We start from the raw sequence: 14,385 nt of genomic DNA, 5'->3' as shown, positions 1-14,385 counted from the left end.
TAACCAACCGTCCAAGTGCTCACGTGATCCTTTACAGCTTCACTGACAACTTACTTTGCCCCAGACTCTGTTTAGACAAATACTTACTGGTGCAAGCAACAATTTCTTCTGCTTTTACCTATCTCAGCTTTCAGAACCACTGCATTTACCACCTTCTTAATAAAAAATATTAATCCTCTATCTACTTCCCCATTTTCAACACTCTCCCTGAAATCCTTAAGCCTATTGTCACAAGCGATTTATCTTTACAACAACTACTTCCTACTTCTAAACCCATATTGTGTCCTGCCCATAGCACAGAATGCAGCTTCTATAAATAATCAATTACATTTTTTCACAATAGCCAGGCTTAAACCCAGCTTAGCAAACAATGAAGACATATCAATTTTGATACATCTATTTTATAGCTTCAGCAGCAATTCTTAGGGTTTATAGAGTTCAACCCAGAAAAGTGTGAAGTGATAATCTTAAGAAGGTCAAATATTAAGGCAGAGCACAGGGTTAATGGCAGGATTCTTAGCAGTGTGGAGGTACAGAGGGATCTTGCGGTGCACATCCTTAGATCCCTCACAATTGATAAGGTTGTTAAGAAGGCATAAAGTATAGCACAGAAGCTACCTTCAACCTACCCAGTCCATTTAAACTGCCTCCTCTAATTGACCTGTACTGAGACCACAGCCCTCCATACCCCTACAATCCATGTACCTATCCAAACTTCTCTTGAAGCTCACATGAACCACTTGCACTGGCAGCTCATTCCACACTCCCATAACCCTCTGAGTGAAGAAGCTTCCCCTCATGTTCCCCTTTCATCCTTAACCCATGACGTCTAGTTGTAGTCCCACCCAACCTCAGTGAGAAAAGGCTGCTTGCATTTACCCTATCTGTACCCCTCAGAATTTTATAGTCTTGACTTACTATTCTGGAGGACTCAAACCACCCATCTTAATTTACTATTCCCTTTGGGTCCCATCAATGGATTCTCCTCACCAAAATGAGGGAACAGAATCGTCAGAGGGCAGAAAGGAACCAAGGTTAAAGCTTACCTTGTGGACCCGTTCGTCTCTGATTCATCCCAATGGACCGTCCATCCACTTATTTAATTTTGGCAAGGGGTCTACAACATATTGCGACCCTGCTCGCTGCGCCAAGATGTTGATCTGCCTCTCTACCAGATCAGACACAGGGAATAACTGTCAATCACACTGTACTTAAAAGTACATACTGTTTATTAGCAAGCTTGCATTCTCAGCTGGCAACACAGAGTCTCTGCTCACTGAGCTTGAGAAAATCTACAGCCAAGTGAGCCCAGAATACTGTTTGGAGCTGTTGATATACATTGTTATACATACAGCTAAGGGTAGACCGAGAAGCTTCTCATGGAACAAACACTTCTTTATACATTATTCTCACAGCACGACTAGTCAAGCTGCCAATAAGTCAGTTAGGTTTTAGCCCATTTAATTCTGCATATAAATCCTCATTACCTCCCTTTGCCATTCCATGACAACTAGGATTATCAATGTTGGGGTTGGGGTTGTTGTACATATTAATTTTCATAATTGTGTTGGAAGGGTGGATAGTAACCCTTGGGATAGGCCGAAGGGCTTTCTGCGTCATCGTAATCTCCATCCTCATCATTTGCACCTCAGTCTTTCTGAGGTCCCCTTCCTTCTGGGGGGACTCTTTGTATAAATACCCCTGTGGGTGTGGGGCAAAAGCACCGGCTGACAAGGGGCCATAAACATTGGGAAAGTGCTACAAGTATGAGTACTCCTGCGATGATGATAGCATAATGTAGCAGTATACCACTCCATCTTGCAAAAATATCACTGAAGGACCACAATCCTCCTTTTGAGCTAAAGCCATGTAGGTCGGCCCCGATTTTCCGGATTTCTGGAGAGAGAGGTAATGTTCTGTGATTCATCTGGGATGTAGGTGCAGCACTCTTGTCCTATACCGGAACAAAATTGAGAAGCTTCTCATGGAACAAACACTTCTTTATACATTATTCTCACAGCACGACTTGTCAAGCTGCCAATAAGTCAGTTAGGCTTTAGCCTTTTAAATTCTGCATATAATCCCTCAGTACAAGATGTTGGTGAAGCCTAATTTAGAGTCCCCTGGAATAATAGAGAAATTCAAGTCTTCTCGCAAGTCAAGATGGGTGGCTTGATTCCCCCAGTATACAATGGGTGCGAACTTAGACAAAGGGTGGTGGGGGTGGGGGGAGTCCGTTACAGAGAATAGACAAATATCCAGAAATGAAAAGAAACTGAGACAAATGTCGTTCAAATTGTCTAAACATTTGGGAAAAGACAATTGGGCTGCAGGAGGTACATTTGATTGAAATTTAATACAGCAGGTGGAACAAGGACTATGGAATGGGAAGGCAGGGAAAGAGTATGGTCACCTGATTGGCCCATGGTGACAAGAGGCAAAAATAAAAGTCATAAATTAAATTGTTGGACCGATAACGCTAAGCGAAGAGGGATAGACGTGCATGATAAAACAGGCAATCCTAGGAGTCGGCAAAAGTTGAGAGCGATTTGTGAAGAATGGGATAAGGGACAGAAACAGACAAAGGAGACGGGGAAAGAAACTGTATCAGAGACAAAACACACTTACCATGGAAGAACGAATAAAGGGAAACGGAATATAACAATAATTCTTGAGTACCCCGCCTCTATCCAGACATACTGACCAATTCCCCAAATGATACTGATGATGATTGGGAATGGATAAGGCAACCTAATAATCCCACCGAACTACCCACAACTGCATCAGCACCTGTTTTACCAAGGTCAGGTTTTCCAACCCCATATGGCTCTCGCCCTGGTGCCTCAGTCGCCAACTCGACAGTCATTGTATTGCCACTGACCGATGTAGTGCCTCCAGAATGGTTGGGAAGCTGAATATCCATTTCTGCCCTCACGTGCAGTCAGACTGGACCCCTGAACAAGGGCTATAGGTTTCACTGGGACCGATACAGACCGAGTATCAATTGCCCATGAGCACCGTGCCTAACCCACAAGCTGGAGGGGCAGGACAAGCACCTACTTTGCAAATCCATAATTCCTGGACCCCTCCCGAATTCAGTGGTATTCTGAATGCCACCCCTGACAAAAAGGTCGACCCCTAAGAGTTCTGAAATTATTTAAGAACTGTCCTGACTCTGTATTCCACTAACTCCCGAGATTTTCATTTAAAGTAAAATTGGATAGGTATATGGACAGGAAAGGAATGAAGGGTTATGGGCTGAGTGCAGGTCGGTGGGACCAGTGAGAGTAAGCATTCGGCACGGACTAGAAGGGCCAAGATAGCCTGTTTCCCGGCTGTAATTGTTATATGGTTATTTGTTCCCTCTGGCTATGGCTGCCCTTACTCCTACTGATCAGACACGATTCACCACTTGGCTCTGACATGGCAACTATGACCAGTTAATCGTGACTGGGCAAACCGAACCATGGATGATTGAAAATATATTGGACACTTTGTCCCACATTCTGGCCCCCTCCATAGATGTAACTAAGTTTTTAGAGGGTAAACCCAGGAAAGGTGAGACCCCTGATTATTTCCTAGAACGCTTTAATGCTGTTTATTTTGCACAATCAGGAGGGCCGCTGTACACAGCAGGGAACCAGTCCCCACAGTACTTTGCTCTCCTCGTCCAAGCCCTGCCCAGCAAGGTGGCCAACAGGGTTAAAGTCAACAATATGAACTGGCCAGAATCCACTCAAGCTTTAGAAAGCCATTTAAATTTAGTTAGTAGCTCACAAAGACAAAATATTTCTAGGAAAGTTGTAAATCAGATAAAGACATTCATTATTTATCATTGTAACTGTACAAACAATCTGTGGCCTTGTCAGGAAAAAAAGTGTCCAGTTCAGTCTTTCAAAGCAAACCACAGAAGCCATCTAAAGGGGAAAAGGTCATTTAAATTTTAGTACATAACATTTCAGTGGGTGGCTAGAGCAATCTTCTATATTTTAATATTTGTTTTCTTTCCTTGAGAGGAAAGGTTGATTTTTGATTTTGTCCAATAATTAACAAATATAAGGACACTACATCTTTGCATTCACTAGAGTATGCATCCTAGCCACTGGGAAGTCGGCCATTATTTTTACAGACTCTAGATACGCCTTTGGAGTCACTCATGACTTCAACCAAATTTGGAAAGCTAGGGGCTATATCACCTCCTCTGGTACACCCATCACAAACAAAATTTACATTGATAATCTTTTGTCTACCATCTGTCTTCCCTCACAATTGGCCATTATTAAATGCTATGCACACACTAAAGGTTCTACTGAGACTGACTGTGGAAAGAACAGAACTGACTCAGCTGCAAAACAAGCTGCCCTTACCAGAACACTGATTGTTCCTCAAATGACGAATCGTGGGGGAAGAACTGAATCCCCCATTTCTGTATCAAAGGGTATGCCTGGAATTGAGGATGTGCGTGTTTTACAGAGGGATGTGTCTGAAAGAGAAAGCCACCTGGGAATCGGCTGGATATTTTTACTAAGCAACCTCCTGCCTGTCAGGTCTGCGTACCTGAAACTATACTGGGCTATGTTGTAGATTTTTTATATACTAATACTCACCTTGGCAAGGAAGGAATGGTAAGACGATGTTTGAAATCATGGTGGAGCCCGGACCTGGAGAAAGTAGCAGAGAATGTTGCCAGATGCTGTCTGATAGGCCAAGAACATAATCCAGGAAAAGGCACCCCATGCCCAAAGGGATATACCCCATTGCCAAGATACCCTTTCTGCCAACTACAATTCTATTTTATTGAATTACCACGCGTGGAAAGACAATACTGTTATAAGTATTGTCTTGTAATTCTTGATGTTTTAGTAGATGGATTGAAGAATATCCCACCACAGATAACAAAACCGATACCATGGTGCATATTTTGTTGAAATAAATCATTCCCAAAGTCAGGGTACAGGAGCAAGTTGTATCTGACAACAGCCCTCAATTTGTGGGCAAGATTAATACCCAACTATGCCAGGCTCTGGGTATTAAACAGACATTCTATTGCCCTCACAGACCGCAGGCCTCCGGCTTGATTGAAAGGGCTAATGGGATGCTGACACATTGGCTAAACTAGGACAAGAAACCGGTTAACATTGGTTCAAAGTGTTACTGATAGTCTTGTTCCAGATGAGAACTCATTATCAGACCAAACATGGTCTGTTGGCAGCCAAAATAGTATATGGCAAACCGTTAAGAAGGCTGCCTTGCCAACCCTAAAATTACCTGAGAAAGACCTGAATCAAATGTTGAATGATTTTATAGGGTACATCCTGGCACTAACCAAATCTCTCCAGATGTTGCACTGGCAGGTGAAGGAGGCCAACCGAGAAGGAGAGGAACTGGAAAATGAACATTGAGTTCACCCAGGGGACTTTGTTCTGGTAAAGAACCATCTTAGAAAGAAGCTTGAGCCTCGCTGGAAAGGACCCTGCTAAGCATTACTGACCACTCCAACGGCAGTCAAACTATAAGGACTTCTGAAATGGACATATCTAGGACACGTCAAACATGTGCATTCATGACTAAGCTATTACTGTCTATACTTGTAACTTAAGCACTTGTATTGTAGTAACCAAGCCAAACACCTTCCTGTCGCTTTGCTGTAGTTATGCTGGGAAAACTAACTCATCTGCCAGCTGGGTGTGTGCAGCGATTCCTCCCCATCGGAAATCAGGAGTTCCCCTAAGAGCCATTCTGCTGAACAGCAGTGACACTCAGACTAGTGAGACCCAAAATTGTACCGTGATGTGATTAGAGACTGTGGGTGTCATTCATTCCCTCCCCCCAGGAAAAAACCATCCGATGGGGAGGTCAGACATCATGGCCCTCCACCATTGTCAGATCTGACTGACCAACAAATACTATTTGCTACTGTAATTTCAAAGGTAAGGGGACTTACTTACTGGGCAATAGTACTTATTCCATTTATACAACGGGTGAACCACCATGCCCCCTGAACAGAACTCAATGGGCTTGCAGGGAAAGGGCCTATTTGTGGCTCCCAGGAGAGATAGCTGAACAATGGGACACCCAAAAAGGGAGCAGAAATTGGATGGGCTGAAAACCCTGGACCAGCACCCTTCCCTCCTACGGCAAAAGCGAAGAATCTCACAACTGGAGTGCTTCTGGATGATAGCTTTCCCCTTCTACAGGGCAGCCCACAATTCAAGGGAAATCATCAATGGTCAATAGTACCGCTAAGGCCATGGATGGCGTCCAGGATCAGGTGAGGGCCATCATTGCTGAAATGGTGGCATTACAACAGGCTAATTTATGGAACTGAATGGCCCTCAATTTTGTTCTGGCTGGAAAAGGAGGTGCATATGCCGGTATAGGACAAGAGTGCTGCACCTACATCCCAGATGAATCACAGAACATTACCTCTCTCTCCAGAAATCCGGAAAATCGGGGCCGACCTACATGGCTTTAGCTCAAAAGGAGGATTGTGGTCCTTCAGTGATATTTTTGCAAGATGGAGTGGTATACTGCTACATTATGCTATCATCATCGCAGGAGTACTCATACTTGTAGCACTTTCCCAATGTTTATGGCCCCTTGTCAGCCGGTGCTTTTGCCCCACACCCACAGGGGTATTTATACAAAGAGTCCCCCCAAGAAGGAAGGGGACCTCAGAAAGACTGAGGTGCAAATGATGAGGATGGAGATTACGATGATGCAGAAAGCCCTTCGGCCTATCCCAAGGGTTACTATCCACCCTTCCAACACAATTATGAAAATTAAGATGTACAACAACCCCCAACCCCAACATTGATAATCCTAGTTGTCATGGAATGACAAAGGGAGGTAATGAGGATTTATATGCAGAATTAAATGGGCTAAAACCTAACTGACTTATTGGCAGCTTGACAAGTCGTGCTGTGAGAATAATGTATAAAGAAGTGTTTGTTCCATGAGAAGCTTCTCGGTCTACCCTCAGCTGTATGTATAACGATGTATATCAACAGCTCCAAACAGTATTCTGGGCTCACTTGGCTGCAGATTTTCTCAAGCTCAGTGAGCAGAGACTCTGTGTTGCCAGCTGAGAATGCAAGCTTGCTAATAAACAGTATGTACTTTTAAGTACAGTGTGATTGACAGTTATTCCCTGTGTCTGAACCTAAAGTCCACTGGTAGAGAGGCAGATCGACAATACAACTTCAACATAACATCCTATCTCCTGTACTCAATACATTGATTTATGAAGGCCAATGTTCCAAAAGTTTTCTTTATGTCCCTATCAACCTGTGATGCCACTTTCAATGAATTATGGACCTGTATTCCCAGATCCCCACACTCCTCAGTACCCTACCGTTCACTATGGTCCTACTGAAGTGGAAAATTTTGCACTTGTCTGAATTAAGTTCCATTTCTCAGCCCCTTTTTCCAGCTGGTCCAGATACTGCTGAAAGCCATGATAGTCTTCCTCACTGTCCATTGCACCCCCAATCTTGGTATCATCCGCAAATTTGCTGATCTAGTTAACCAGATTATCATCCAGATCGTTGATATAGATGACAAACAAGAACAGACTCAGCACCAATCCTTCTGGCACTCCACCAGCATAGGCCTCTAGTCAGAGAGGCAACCATCTACTACCACTCTCTGGCTTCTCCCACAAAGCCAAAGTCTAATTCAATCTACTACCTCATCTTGAATGTCAAGCGACTGAACTTTCTTGAACTTCCATGCGGGACCTTTGTCGAATGCCTTACTAAAGTCCATGTAGGCAACATCCACTGCCTGGCCTTCAACAAATTTCCTGGTAGTTTCCTTGAAAAACTCTATAAGATTGATTAGACTCAACCTATCACACAAGAAGCCATGCTGACTATCCTTAATCAGTCCATGTCCATCCAAATACTCTTGTATCTGGTCCCTTTGAATACCTTCCAATAACTTTCCCACAACTGATGTCAGGCTCACCGGCCTATAAATTTCCTGGTTTATTTTTAAAGTCTTTCTTAAACAGCGGAATAGCAGTGGCTATTCTTCAAACCTCCCGCACTTCACCAGTCGCTTAGGATGATTTAAATATCTCTGCTAGGGCTGCAGCAATTCCTGCACTCTTCCCCCCCCCCCCAGGGTCTAAAATTACCTTATCAGGCCCTGGTTACACTTTAATTTGCTTGGACTGCAAACACTTCCTCCTCTGTAATCTGTACAGGGTCCATGAAGTTATGCCATTTTGCCTTACTTTTAGACTCCATGTCCATCTCCTGAGCAAACATGGATGGAAAAAAACCCATACTTTTAAGGGTTCCCCAACCTTCTCTATTCTCCATCCCCTTTGCCCCCTCTCACCTTATCTCCTTAGCTGCCCATTACCTCCCTCTGATGCTCCTCCCCCTTTTCTTTCTTCCACGGCCTTCTGTCCTCTCCTATTAGATTCCCCTTTCTCCTACCCTGTATATCTTTCACAAATCAACTTCCCAGCTCTTTACTTCACCCCTCCCCCCCGAGGTTTCACCTATCACCTGTCTTTCTCCCTCCCCCCACCTTCTAGCTCTGACTCCTCATCTTTATTTTTCCAGTCCTGCTGAAAGTCTTGGTCTGAAACGTTGACTGTACTCTTTTCCACAGATGCTGCCTGGCCTGCTGAGTTCCTCCAGAATCTTGAGTGTGTTGCTTGGATTTGCAGCATCCACAGATTTTCTCTTGTTCGTGATTCAGCTATGTGTGAAGGATTAGTTTTTCTCTACATTCCTATTTCAAATTAAAAAACAACTGTAATGAAAAAGAATAAAAGCCTATATTTAAACAGAATCTAAGACAAGCTATATATGTTAAGTTGTTGCCTCAATAACATTGATTCACCTCAACTAAAGGCAGATCCCAAAAAGTAATTGCTATAATTAGGCATGAGTGAAATATTTCAATTCCTTTAAGATTAATGTATTAACAAATTATCAGCCAATAAATTGAATTTCCACATAAAATGTGCTCTAAAGGAAATATTATTCATTAGTTTCAAATACAAATACTTTATTGTCACCAAACAATTGATATTAGAGCATACAATCATTACAGTGATATTTGTTTCTGCACTTCGCGCTCCCTGAAATACAAATCAAAATATAATAACAATTTAAATTATAAATGATAATTAGAAAATAGAAAAGGGAAAGTACGGTAGTGCAAGTCAGGTCCAGATATTTGGAAGGTACGGCCCAGATCCTTTTTATGATCTGTTCAGCAGTCTTATCACAGTTGGAAAGAAGGTGTTCCCAAATCTGGCCGAACATAACTTCATGCTCTTGAACCTTCTTCCGGAGGGAAGTGGGACAAAAAGTGTGTTGACTGGGTGGGACTTATGCTTGATTATCCTGGCAGCACTTCTCCGACAGCGTTTGGTGTAAAGTGAGTCCAAGGATGGAAGATTGGTTTGTGTGATGTTCTGGGCTAGGTTCACGATCTTCTGCAACTTCTTCCGGTCTTGGACAGGACAACTTCCATACCAGGTTGTGATGCACCCTAGAAGAATGCTTTCTACGGTGCATCTATAAAAATTAGTGAGGGTTTTAGGGGACAGGCCAAATTTCATCAGCTTTCTCAGGAAGCAAAGGCGCTGGTGGGCCTTCTTGGCAGTGGACTCTGCTTGGTTAGACTAAGTCAGGTCATTTGTGATATTCACCCCGAGGAACTTAAAGCTTTTGACCCGTTCCAACTGCGCACCGCCGATGTAGATGGGGTCGTGCGGTCTGCTAGGAGCAGACGTACAATTATATTGTATAAATTATATAAATCCCAGCAAGGGTGGGTTTACAGCATATGGCTTTTTGCCCAGGGTAAGAGGATGATGTGGAACACATGATGATCTGTGGAATGCAATTCATTTCCCATTTCTGGGCTCAGGAGACAAATTCAAATGATGTGGTTAAGGATTGTACTTCAGAGGTCAACATCTGTTCTGTTCCCAAGTAATTAAAACACAACTTAGAGATAGGCCTTAATTATAACCAAATTAATGTCTTAAGATACATCTTCATGGAACACCAAACCAGAAGGGTGACACTATCTTATGTAAAATTAACTTTTTGGTGGGTTGATGCAAGATTACCTGAAACATAATTAATATTAGCCTTTCAAAAAAAAGTCTGATTAAACAATTGCAACTGTAACTGCCTTAACCCTAACTCATTAGGTTTTATGGATTTCTTTTAGTAGGAAATCAACACTTCCATGTAGGAAGAATTCCTCATTAATATGTTGATTAGATCTGCAACTTAAATATAACATCCATGCTGGGCTAGGTCGATTTATATGCAAATTCCCAATTTCTTGCACCCTTATTCTAGAATCCGTGTTGAATACAGCGCCTCCAGATTTACACAGGAACAGGGTTTTTGCCCACAGTACCTTCGAAAAAGGCCGTGTTTGTGCCTACAGAGGTGTTCTTACCCTGGGCAAACACCCAGGCACTGTAAACCCACCCGATAGGACTCTACAAATAAAGCCTCGTGAACTCCGATGCTACGGCCCCTCCTCTGGTCATCGCCGAGAAACCGAGCTAGGACGCCAGCCTGAGACTCCCTGTTCGTAATTCAGTTTATATAAAGAGTAAGTTTAGTATTAGTGACTGAAAGCGTCACTCCACCCTGAGTCAAACCGGCTTGAGGAAAGTCCGGCCCCGGACCTACCTGGCCCCGAGTAAAGCACGAACTCCAACTGGAGCCGTCCCTGCTGACAGACCGGACCTACCCGGCTCATTGCTGCAAAAGTCCGGGAGGAACGCGCATTTAATGCATCTCGCTCGCATCGTCTCGCCTCACCTGTTCTCTAACACCATGTTCCCGGGGCGCTGGAAATCCAGTCCTTACGAAATGTCGGCTCAGCAGATTCCTCCAGCGCCACCATCAACATAGATACACACAGCGTGTAATGTCACTGCAAATTGCGCTCTCGTCACCGAAGCGCAACTGCGCGTGACGTCACTCCAACCCGCCGTTTTTGCCTCCCACCAGAAGGCTACGAGACGTCACCACAAATTGTGGCCTTTCCACCCCTTGGCGACCAGATGGTGACAGGGCGTCACGTAAACAAAAGAAGACGCGCATGCAAAAGAATCTTTGTCTTGGTAAATTCAGCCAATTAAATTAAACCATCATAAGGTGGATTTTTAGAGCTATTTAGAAGCTTAGCACCTTTACAATACTGAAGAGAGAAAACAGAAAACTTCCGACTTGTTTCCTCAACATCAGTATCGTGGAAATACTGGAATCTGTAGTGAAGCACGCAATAGCAGGACATCTTGAAATAATAATAGGATTTAGTCAACTCAGTATGAGGAAATCATGTTTGACTAATCTATTGTATTTATTTGAGAAAGTGACACAAGAAATCAATAAAGGAGAGGAGGGTCAAATGGAGTGTGATATATTTGAATTTTCATAAGGCTCCTGATAAGGTTCCACACGGGAGCATATGTAACATACAAACATGGATAGGTAATTGGTTATTATATAAAAAAACAAAGAGGTGGAATAAATTATCTTTTTGTTTAGAGTCTCAGATTATGACTAGTGGATTACTAAAGGGATTGGTACTTGGGACTCTGCTATTCATAATCTACGTCAACAATTTGGCTGATGGGAACCAAATGTCATCTAAGTACTCTGCTGATACAAATCTACGTGTGATTGTGAATAGGAAAGAAATTGTAAAAAAGGCTTTGAAGGAATATACACAAATTGAGTGAATGGGTGGGAACTTGGTAAATGGAATGAATGCATTGTGGAAAAATTGGAGGACATGAACGTTGGTGAACAGAGCAGAACAACCAGGTATTTTAAATGGTTAGACAATGGCCAATTTTGATGTTAATCTTGCAAGCAATTCAAAACCAAATGCAGATTTTCCAAGTAGTGAAGGAAGCAAATGATTTGTAATTTAAATACAGTTGTAAATAAGTCTTACAATGATTAATTAGAATTTTGGTGAAATTGCACCTAATATATTGCATGCAGTTTGATCACCTCCCCTAAGCAGAGGTAGTGGGTGTGCAAGAAAGGGAGTAAATTAGGCTTGTTGTCTGTGAGTTTAAATGAATGAGTGGATCTCATGAAGCTTATTAAAAAATGTACAGTGATAAGGAATACACTGCTGGGTACTGAAATAAAGGAGCATTTGCTCACGCGGGTGAAGAATCATTGGAATTCTTTACCCCTGAAAACTATGAAAGCAGAGTTGCTGAGTTCATTCAGAATAGCCTCTGGCCTATTTTATCATGTGGCTCCAAGTACCCTGAAAGTTCATCCTTAATAATGGATTCCAACATCAGAAATCAGACTAACTGGCCTATAATTTCCTTTCTTCTATCTCCCTCCCTTCTTAAAGAGTGGTATGATACCTGCAATTTTCCAGTCCTGTAGAATCATTCCAGAATCTAGCAATTCTTGAAAGATAATTTCTAATACCTCAACTGTCCCTTCAGCTACCTCTTTAAGAACCCTGGGCTGTAATCCATCTCATGCAGGTGACTTATCTACCTGCTCCTTAGTAATAGCAACTACTAAACTTACTTCTGCCCCTTTGACACTCTTGAATTTCTGGCATGTTGCTAGTGTCTTCCACAGTGAAGACTGATGCAAAATACTTATCAAGTTCGTCCACTATTTCTTTGTCCCCTATTACTACCTCTCCAGCAGTCTGATACCCACTCTTGCCTGTATTTTACTCTTTATATATATATGAAAACACTTTTGGTATCCTCTCATTTTATTGGCTAGCATTCCTTTATAATTCATCTTTTTTCTCCAGTCCTGATGAAGGGTCTCAGCCCGAAATGTCGACTGTACGGTTTGCCTGGCCTGCTGAGTTCCTCCAGCATTTTGTGTGTTCCTTGGATTTCCAGCATCTGCAGATTTTCTCTTGTTTGTGATTGGACATTGAAACATTGTAACCTTATCATTGTAACATTGAGATTTTTTACATGCCTTTTCTATGTCCGATTGAAATTTGCATCCCACATCCTGGCTACTGTTCTAAGGGCTGTATGTAACTCCATCAGGGTTTTTTTTACCCTTGCAGTTTCTTAACTCGACCCACAAATATTATACATCTTCCAATCCAATGTCATCCATTTTTTTTTACCAACAGAGCCACCCCATCCCCTCTGCTTACCGGCCTGCCCTTTCGATACAATATGTATCATAAAGTCATAGAAAAGTACATAAACAGGCCTTTCAGCCCATCTAGCCCATACCAAAACCATTTAAACTGCCTACTCCCATCAACTGACACCGGGACCATAGCCTCCATACCCCTACCATCCATGTACTTATCCAAACTTCTCTTAAACATTAAAATCGACTTTATATGCACCACTTGTGCTGGCAGTTCATTCCACACCCTCATCACCCTCTGAGTGAAAAAGTTTCCCATCATGTTCCCCTTAAACTTTTCACCTTTTACCCTTAATCCATGACTTCTGGTTGTATTCTCACACAGACCCTGCAGAAAAAGCCTGCTTGCATTTACCCTTTCTATACCCCTCATAATTTTGTATACCTCTATCAAATTTCCTCTCAATCTTCTACACTCCAGGGAATAAAGTTCTAACCTATTCAATCTTTCCTTATAGCTCGGGTCCTCCAGACACAGCAACATCCTTGTAAATATTCTCTGTACTCATTCAACCTTGTAGGTATTCTCAATCTTTCCTGTAGGTAGGCAACCAAAACTGCACACCATACTCCAAACTAGGCCTCACCAATGTCTTATACAATTTCAACATAACATATCATCTCCTGTACTCAGTACTTTGATTTATGAAGAGCAATGTGCCAAAAGCTTTCTTTATGACCCTATCAACCTGTGATGCCATTTTCAATGAATTATGAACCTGTATTCCCAGATCCCTTTGTTCTACCACACTCCTCAGTGCTCTACCGTTCACTGTGTAAGTCATCACCCTGGTTGGTCCTACCGAAGTGCAACACCTCACACTTGTCTACATCAAATTCCATCTGCCATTTTTCAGCCCATTTTTCCACCTGGTCCAGATCCTCCTGAAATCCATGGTAGTCTTCCTCAGTGTCCACTACACCCCCAATCTTGGTGTCATCTGCAAATTTGCTGATCCATTTAACCACATTATCATCCAGATGGTTGATATAGATGACAAACAACAATGGACCAGCACCGATCCCTGCGGTACTCCACTAGTCACAGGCCTCCAGTCAGAGAGGCAATCATCTACTACCACTCTCTGGCTTCTCCCAGAAAGTCAATGTCTAATCCAATTTACTACCTTATCTTGAATGCCAAGTGACAGAACCTTCTTGACCAACCTCCCATGAGGCACCTTGTCAAATGCCTTGCTAAAGTCCGTGTAGGCAACAT

General features: G+C 42.7%; 1 protein-coding gene across 5 annotated transcripts in view; it reads right to left on the bottom strand.

Moving 5' to 3' along the window:
* Positions 1-10,966, bottom strand: part of tmub2 (transmembrane and ubiquitin-like domain containing 2) — a 37,335-nt gene extending 26,369 nt beyond the window's left edge. For 2 of the 5 annotated variants that reach the window (XM_073071686.1, XM_073071685.1), the window contains exon 1: positions 10,815-10,966. The gene's annotated coding sequence lies outside the window, so the exon portion shown is untranslated. Of the gene's footprint in view, positions 1-1,046; positions 1,069-10,814 lie in introns of those variants that run through there. The other 3 variants (XM_073071688.1, XM_073071689.1, XM_073071687.1) reach the window with 2 other exon arrangements.
* Positions 10,967-14,385: the final 3,419 nt, after the last annotated feature.

This window comes from Hemitrygon akajei, chromosome 18 (genome assembly GCF_048418815.1).
Source record: "Hemitrygon akajei chromosome 18, sHemAka1.3, whole genome shotgun sequence".
Classification (NCBI taxonomy): domain Eukaryota; kingdom Metazoa; phylum Chordata; class Chondrichthyes; order Myliobatiformes; family Dasyatidae; genus Hemitrygon; species Hemitrygon akajei.
The sequence above is the reverse complement of the archived record's forward strand: the minus strand, read 5'-3'. Positions and strand labels throughout refer to the sequence as shown.